This window comes from Gavialis gangeticus, unplaced genomic scaffold (genome assembly GCF_001723915.1).
Source record: "Gavialis gangeticus isolate Ggan-Ray unplaced genomic scaffold, GavGan_comp1, whole genome shotgun sequence".
NCBI lineage: Eukaryota > Metazoa > Chordata > Crocodylia > Gavialidae > Gavialis > Gavialis gangeticus.
This window is the reverse complement of record NW_017729031.1, coordinates 45,406,740-45,415,182: the sequence shown is the minus strand read 5'-3', so window position 1 is coordinate 45,415,182 and position 8,443 is coordinate 45,406,740. Positions and strand designations below refer to the sequence as shown.

The window sequence follows — 8,443 nt, the reverse complement described above, 5'->3', positions numbered from 1 at the left end:
CCCGGGGGGAAGGGGGGGGGGGAGGGGGGGGGGGGGGGGACTGCTCCCTTCACTGCTGTGTCCTGAGGGGCATGGATGCAGCAACAGCCAGGCAGGATGAGCGAGGGAATCCTGGCATCTGTGTCCCTGTGTATTTGTCCCTGCACTGCAGAGTGAGCAGTGGGGAGAGAGGGGACTGCTCCCCTTGCTGCTTTGTTGTGCAGGGACACAGACACAGGGACATGGATGCAGCCACGGCCAGGCAGGGAGGTGTGGGATCCTAGCATGTATGTCCCTATGCAGCAGAGTAGTGGGGAAGAACTGATCCCCCATATCGGTCATGAGGGGGTGGTCCCTCTCTCCCCTTGCTGCTCTGTCATACGGACATGTGGGTGCAGGGATGTAGATGCTTGGATTTTGCCTCCCTTTCCCCTCCCCACCCCCGTCACATCTGGCTGTGGCTGACAGTTATCTGTGGCTGACAGAGTTGGGGGTAAGGGGAACTACTTCCCCATGCCCAGCAGTCAATTGGGTGGCCCACCAGCTCAGCTCCACTTGGTATGCTCTGGCACTACATCCAATCTGCTGGCCTCAGCCAGTGCGGACACCCTGTGTGCTCCTCCCCCAAAAGGGCCAACATCTGTTCTATTCCCTCCCAATCTAACGTAGAGCACTTAAAGTGCAAAAGTTATATTGCTTCCACCCTGGGCTTTTTGAATGTCTGTAGTTAGGTTCGATTACAGGATTAAAGCCCTTACAGAAAATGAAAACTTCAATGTGACAAATTAAATCCCTAAAGAATATAGTGGTATTGTGAATGGCCTGACTTCTGTAAGGAAAGGATAGAAAAACAATACTAGGTTTGAAAAGTATAATAAAAGAAAAAAATGTCACTGAAAAAGCAGGTCACTGAAAAAACTGTTAGATAACACTAAAATAGTTAGATAACACTAAGGCTATGCTCAGTAACTTATGTACTAGTAAGGATTCAGTGTTTGCCTGCAATAAAGTCAGTACAACTAAAAGAAAATGTGATGCCAGTGATTTCTGCCATAAAGAAAGTAACATGACTACAAGCTAGACTGAAGGGTCTTTGAACCAAATGATAGAGAATGGCATCATATGTTGAGTGCAAGAACCTGTTGCGCTCATTCAGTTGTTACAGTCAACAAACCAGATGGCACTTTGAGAATTTGCATGGCTCCAAAGGAATTAAATGAAAATATCGAAAGAGAACATTTTCATCTGCCAATTTGAATGGAGATAATGGAAAGAATGACAGAGTGAAGTGGTTCTCTAATTTGGATGTTGCCATTAGATTCTGGCAAATACCTCTTGAAGAAATAAGTTTCAAAATATACTGTTTGGATGATATACTATGACTCTTGAGACTTCCTTTTTTAATATTATCTATACCAGAAATGATCAATAGACTACTGCTACAGCAAATGTTCAAAGGAATTCCTTGTACAGCTGTATGCCATGATAGTATATTCATATGGGAACTACCTGTAACAGAGCACATAGTGTACTCTGTTACTTGTAGGGGCCTGGGCAGCAGCAAGGCGGTCTGCAGCTAGTTGCAATCTTCATTTAGGCACAATAGCCTGACTGGGAACATGGCCCAGCTGTTCCTTATAAGAGATGGGCCCTGAACAGTAAGGGCAACAGTTTGCTGCTAGCAGCTGGGAGCTGCTGCTCATGACATCTTGGAGGTAAGGGCAGGAGCTATGGGGATGGCAGGAGGCTCCTGGTCCTGGGGCATGACCTAAAACTACACCCTGCTGGGGCTGGATGGTGTGGTGGGGCTGCTTATGGCAGGGCAGCTTCCAGGAAATGCCACACCTGGGGCCTCCCCAGTGAATGGTGAGTATGGGGCACCAGAAAGCCTCAGGCCCTGCTGCCTTGCTGGTGACCCTATAGAGGGGAAAGGCTAGGGGAGCACACCCTGAATAACAAAGCAAGGGCCCAGACTCACCATGAGTTCTGAGGCAGGGTCCCAGCCAGGTGAAGGGGCCAGAGATGGCACCCAGACTCACAGCGACATCTGAAGCTGGACTATGGGAGCCAAGAGTGAGACTCCAGGGGGTGGAGCCCTGAGCCTTTGGGGAGCTACAAGGGAAGCTCCTGGGGCAAAGGGATAAGGGATTGTGAGCCCAGTCTAGGGCAGGGGATAAGGCCCAGTATAGGGCAATGGAACAGGGCTAGGAACCCAAAGTGGGGCTGGGAGCTCTGAATGGAAGTGGGGCTTGGAGCCCAGAACTGGATTGGGGCTTGGAGCTCTGAGGGGTAAGGGCTTCAAGCCCAGAGTGAGGAACAACAGAGAGCCCAGTGAGAAGGCACTGGGACTAGGAGCTCCAGTGGGGAATGAGAGTCCCATGTGAGACTCTGGAGCTCGGGTCCCAGTGTGCAATGCTGAAAGAATATGGATGCCATCTGTGAGACATGAGACATAGTACAGGGGTGCTCATAGCCATGTACATAGGCGCTTGCCATCAGGGCTCATACATGGGTAGCCTCCCACATTATTGACATCTTTCAATCATTATCATCAAGGTGTGGCAGGAGAGGTAGGTGGGCAGTTTGCCCAGAGACAAGTAGGTGGGCCTACATTTAGACTGGCTTTGGGATGTCCACTTGTTACACTATCTCAGAGAAACATAACAAAAGACTACTTCTTCTTTTTAAAACTTTGTAAATGTGAGTTAAAATTGAGCTGAAAAAACTGCCTTTAAACAAAGAAGTAAAAAATCCTGACTGAAATTAATAAAATCTGTCAAGAAAAATTAAAAGCATTTTGAGAAAAGCTAAGAACATAGCAACCTAAAAGATTTATGATGCCTGATGTGAAAAATCATCTCAGGAATTTTCTAAAACAAGATACTATTTCTGTGCACATCCCTGTACCAACAAGTTGTTCTCTCCAGCAAGAAGCTTTTAGTTTTACAGATATTTTAAATAAGAAAATAGTTGGAAAAGATAACAAAGCCAAAAAAATTAAAAGAAAGACATACTGACAAACAGAATGATTTGATAATTCTTTCTACAACACTAGTGTTACAATATCTTAATGCAGTCATTAGTAATTTCCAGCCCCGCAAACTCACAATGTTCTGAAAACCACACAAACCCAACAATAATACATATATTGTTTACATGTAGATTTTATCTAAAGTCCATCAAGATTTTAAAAATGTGGTTTTAAATAGAGAAAGATAATCTAGGATTAGTCTCTAGATGTTTAGGCTTCTGGGAATAAGGAAAGTATGTAAATAGATTTAAAATCTTGGCTGATACAAATAAAACCCCGTGATCACAATCTAGCAACAAGGGTTGTGAAGCTCTTTCAAGGATACAAAGATTGTCATGGCATCTACAAAAACCGTAATCTGGTTTTGGAATATAGCCTAGACAGCAAGTTAGTGATGGTGGATTCACTGTCACATGCATTTTTGCCTAGTACAGTATCAAGGCAAATAAATTTAACTTTTACATTTATCTGTTCCAATCAGAGTGGCATATCTTTCATATAATAATGTTGAAAATTCATCAAAAGTGAGATTATGAAAATGCTATGCAAAATTATAAAAAAGAATAAACAGAAAAAAATAGCAAGCAACTCTGCAATCTATAAATCACAAAGATGAGTGTTACTAAAAAGCACACTTTCATAATACCATCCAGCTTAAAAAATAATTTCTGTAGCACGTTAAGCTATAGAGGCATAGTATAAATTAAAATATTAAATGATAATAAATGAAAAGATAAGCATAGGCATGGGTGGAGTATAACACTGCAGGAATGAAACAATGTGTGGACTCGATGATCTTCCGAGGTCCGTTCCAGCCCTAATGTCTATGAAATCTATGAAACAGACAAGAAAACATCTCACAACAAGGCAAGCTTAGGAAGATTTTTAAAAATATGGTATCCAGGAACTGTTTCTTTATTACGTTAAAGTATCAGGATTATCAGATTCAAGCACAAGATCCATCATTCTGAGGTTTGCAACATATGGTATTCCATTAGTGGGTGGGGGTAGGAAATCAGAAACAGGCAAATATTCAGTAGAAGAGACTAGACAATTTGCTAACAAACTCAAATTTCATTTGACTCTTCAAGTGAAGGAATTATCAATTCAGGAAAATAAAATGGTTTTATTTGTATCTAGAACCAACAAATTGCAGAGGGATGTGAGCTATTGGAGCTGAATATTCCTTGTTGGCAAGTTTCTTCTTGGGGGGGAGGAGGGGAGGACAGGAGTTCTTCTTTTCCTTTAAATTGAAACCAAAGACTCTGATACCAAATTAGAGCCATGCAGCAATGAAAGAACTGTATAGAGATTGTAGGGCTGGGCCAGTATAAGACATGTTATTACTTCCTTACAAAACATTCTGGAAAAGAAAGCATCACCAGAGACTGCCATTATCTGCAAACTATTATGTTGCAGCTGCTCCAGTCCTAGCAGAAAGAGACTAAGATTCTGTCTACACAGGGAGGGGAGAAGGTGCAGTAAGTGGACTTCAGGATGTAACTGCCAGCACAACAGTTTGTAAATGCAACCCAGTAGGCTACAAAAATAGGAAGAGCCACATCCCTACTTAATATGCTGTAGTCTCATCTGCTTTTTGTCCTACTCATTGCATCTTTCTGAAAACTCTTGACAGCAGAGGTAATACCTTCCTATGTGCTTTTACAGAGCCTAATAAAATAGAACCCAATGTGGGATCTTTTTAGTATTTCTGCAATATTACTTTTATTACCAGGACATCCATAATGAAAGGGACTAAACCAATATACCAGAATTCTTAATAAAGAAATCTATTTGGGAATGTTTGATACAGGATACCACACTCAGAATGAGGTAGAACACAAATGAGGTAAGGCTCATACAAGAATAAATTATGGTTAAATGACTGTCATCATAAAGATACCAGATAAAATGCATGGGAATGAGACACAGGCTCTAAAAAGCAAAAGCAAGAACAGATCAAGCCTTATAATTCATCATACTACTATACTGAATAGAAAAGTCTACTATTCAGATGGGGCAAACAAAGGAAAAATGTAGCAGCTGCTGCTCCTAGTTACACTTGTATGTGGTATGCGCTGACTCCAGGAAAGTCCTGACAAGAAATGACTATTTCTAAGCAATAAGTGAAAAAAGAATTTTGGAGATGAAACTGACCTAAAAACTGTGTTGGAGTCACTAACAAAGATCTTGTACATACGGATAAGCTGCTAGTTAACTATGAAAATAATCCTAGAACAAACTGATGTGAACTCCGAAGTTTCAAGTATGTGACAAAGAAAAGTACTGACAGACACTATTTTTCCAAAGATTAAAATGACAAATTCATAGTGATCTCCGAGTCTAATAATTCTCAAAAAACTGGCAAAAAGTTAACTCCTGAAGGGACTGCTGTTATGAGAAGCATTACTTTTTTACAGAATCAATGGAAAAATTCATCTTGGAGCTAAACACTCACACAATCATGGAGGTGGGTTGAGTGACTTCTGGTTTCACAGTGCAATAACATTCTTGAAGAGGGGCACGATAAAAAGTGATTCAGGTTGGAAAAGCTCAGTAAACTGTACTATCAAACAAATAACAGTGGCAGGGAGCTGATCTCTAAATACTTCTTAAAAAAATAAGCAGAGTTGGTTTCTTTATCCTGGAAAATTGTCTCTATTCTTTGTATTCAACTTTTATTATTACTGAGGCAAATCTTAACACTCTTATTTAGTTCATGACTCATGGGAAAATAGGTTTCACAATACAGAAGGGAAACCCACACAAGTTCCTGAAGACCAATTTTTAGTGTCATGTAAAACTTTGATAAAATTGCAAGGTGGGCATGCTGCAGGGTACAATCAGCTCCATCCCAAAAGATTTTCATGTCTGCCTAAGACCTGGCCCTTGATTTTCCTTGTTGGCTCATTCACTTCACAAGGATGAATCACAGAATCATTGAAAGTTAGGGTTGGAGGGGACCTCAGGAGGTCATCTAGTTTAACCCCCTGATCAAGACAGAACCATCCTCAACTAGATCATCCTCAGCCAAAGCTTTGTTGAGCTGGGTTTTGAAAACTTCCAAGGATGGAGCTTCCATCACCTCTTGGGTAACCTGTTTCAGAGTTTTACTACCCACCTAGTGAGAAATTCTTCCTAATATCTAACCAACACTTCCCTTGCTGCAACTTGAGACTGTTGTTCCTTGTTCTGTCATCTGCTCCATTCACTTTCAAAACCCTCTTCAGGTAGTTGAAGGCTGATATTAAGCCCCCTCTCAGTCTCCTCTTTTTTAGACTAAATAAGGCCAGTTCCCTCAGTCTTTCCTCATAAATCATGTCCCCCAGTCCCCTCACCATTTTTGTCACCCTCCGCTGGACTCTCTCCAATTTGTCCACATCCTTTCTGTAGTGGGGGGCCAAAACTGAACACAGTATTACATGTGGCCTCACCAGTGCTGAATAGAGGGGAAGAATCACTTCCATTGACCTACTGGCAACACATCTACCAATGCACCCCAGTATGCCATTAGCCTTTTTGGCAACAAGGTCACACTGCTGGCTCATATCCAGCATATTGTCAACTGTAACACCCAGGTCCTTTTCTGCAAAGCTGCTGCCCAGCCAGTCAGCCTCCAGCCTGTACTGATACATGGGACTGGTCTGTCCTAAGTGCAAGATTTTACACTTGTCCTTGTTGAACCTCATGAGATTTCTTTTGGCCCAATCCTCCAATTTGTCTAGGTCACTCTGAATCCTAGCCCTACCCTCCAGCATATCTACTACTCTCCCCAGGTTAGTGTCATCTGCAAACTTGCTGAGGGTGCAATCCATCCCATCTTCCAGGTCATTGATGAAGACAATGAACAAAATCTGCCCCAGGACCAACCCCTGGGGCACTCTACTTAATACCAGCTGCCAACTAAACATTGAGCCATTGATTACTAGTTTTTAAGCCCAATGCTTCAGCCTGTCTTCTATTTACCTTACAGTCTATTCATCCAGCCCATATGTCCTTAGCTTGCCTGCAAGAATGCTGTGGGAGACAGTACCAAAAGCCTTGCTAAAATCAAGGTACACAACATCCACGGGTCTCCCTGCATCCAGAGAGCCAGTCACCTCATCATAGAAGGCAATCAGGTTTGTAAGGCATGACTTGCCCTTGATAAATCCATGCTGACTGTTCCTAATCAACTGTTTTCTCCTCCAAGGGCTGTCCTTCCTGAACAGTTTGTACCCATCTATTACCCTGCTCCAGTCATGTGAGCTATCTCACCAAGTCTCTGCTATTCCAATCACATCATAGTTCCATGACTGTAGAAGGAATTCCAGTTCTTCCTGCTTGTTTCCCAGGCTCCATGCATTTGTGTACAGGCACCTGAGGTAACTAGTTGACTGCCCCGATTTGTTGGGAAGTATGAGAGCACCTCCCCTGTTTCCCCCTCCTACTTGCTCTTCGTCCAGGTCTCCCGTTTCCTCACTTACCTCAAGGCTTTGGTCTCCATCACCTGGTGAACCTAGTTTAAAGCCCTCCTCACTAAAGTTAGTAAGCCTGTCTATGAAGATGCTCTTCCCTCTCTTTGTCAGATGGATCTCATCTCTTCCCAGCAATCCTTCTTGAAAGAACATCCTATGGTCAAAGAAGCCAAATCCCTGCTGGCAACACCACCTGTGCAGCCAGGTGTTGATCTGCAGGATGCATCTGCTCCTGCCCAGGCCCTTTCCCTTGATCAGAAGGATTGATGAGAACAGAACTTGAGCCCCAGACCCTCTCACCCTTTCACCCAGAGCCCTGTAGTCACTTGTGATATGCTCAGGGTCTCCCCTAGCAGTAGCATTAGTGCCCGCATAGATAAGCAGCATGGGGTAGTAGTCAGAGGGCTGAATGAGCCTCAGTAGTCCTTCTGTGACATCTTGGATCAAGGATCAGGGCAAACAGAAAACCTCCCAAGACAACAGGTCAGGTCAGCTGATGGCTCCCTCTGTCCCCTACAGAAGGGAGTCTCCAAGCACCACCCATCGCTTCTTCTTGGTGGCAGTCGTCTCGATCCTTCCCACCTTGGTGAGGCCTGGCCTGTCTTCCTCCACCAATGGAACGTGCTTCTCCCTCTCTGCTGCTAGGGCTGCATATCTGTTCTCCAGATGAATGACTGCAGGTGGAGGTGAAGATCTGTCCTTGCTGCCAGAAGTCACAAGCCTCCAGCTTCTACCCTCTTGGGTGTCCATGTCCTCTCTCTTCACCTGATCTCTGAGGGGGGTGCACATAGGTATTCAAGGAGGTTAGGGTGTGGTTAGATTGCATTAAAAATGGCCACCCAATCTAACTTAGTTTGCCCAGTTAGGTCAATCTAACTGTTAACTGAACAGAAGTTCCAGGAACGTTAGATCAGTCTAAAAATGGCTAAGCCAATCTAAGTTAACCTCTGACATGCACTTAACTTATATCAGGTTG

General features: G+C 43.4%; 1 protein-coding gene and 1 long non-coding RNA gene across 5 annotated transcripts in view; one reads left to right on the top strand and one right to left on the bottom strand.

The window, feature by feature from the left end:
- The window catches only part of SLC4A10 (solute carrier family 4 member 10), a 423,280-nt gene that overhangs the window by 137,971 nt on the left and 276,866 nt on the right, over positions 1-8,443 (bottom strand). The gene's annotated exons all lie outside the window — the stretch shown is intronic.
- Positions 4,197-8,443, top strand: part of LOC109301508 — a 20,973-nt gene continuing 16,726 nt past the window's right edge. The window contains exon 1 of the long non-coding RNA XR_002098546.1: positions 4,197-4,207. This is a non-coding gene — a long non-coding RNA (uncharacterized LOC109301508). The remainder of the gene's footprint in view (positions 4,208-8,443) is intronic.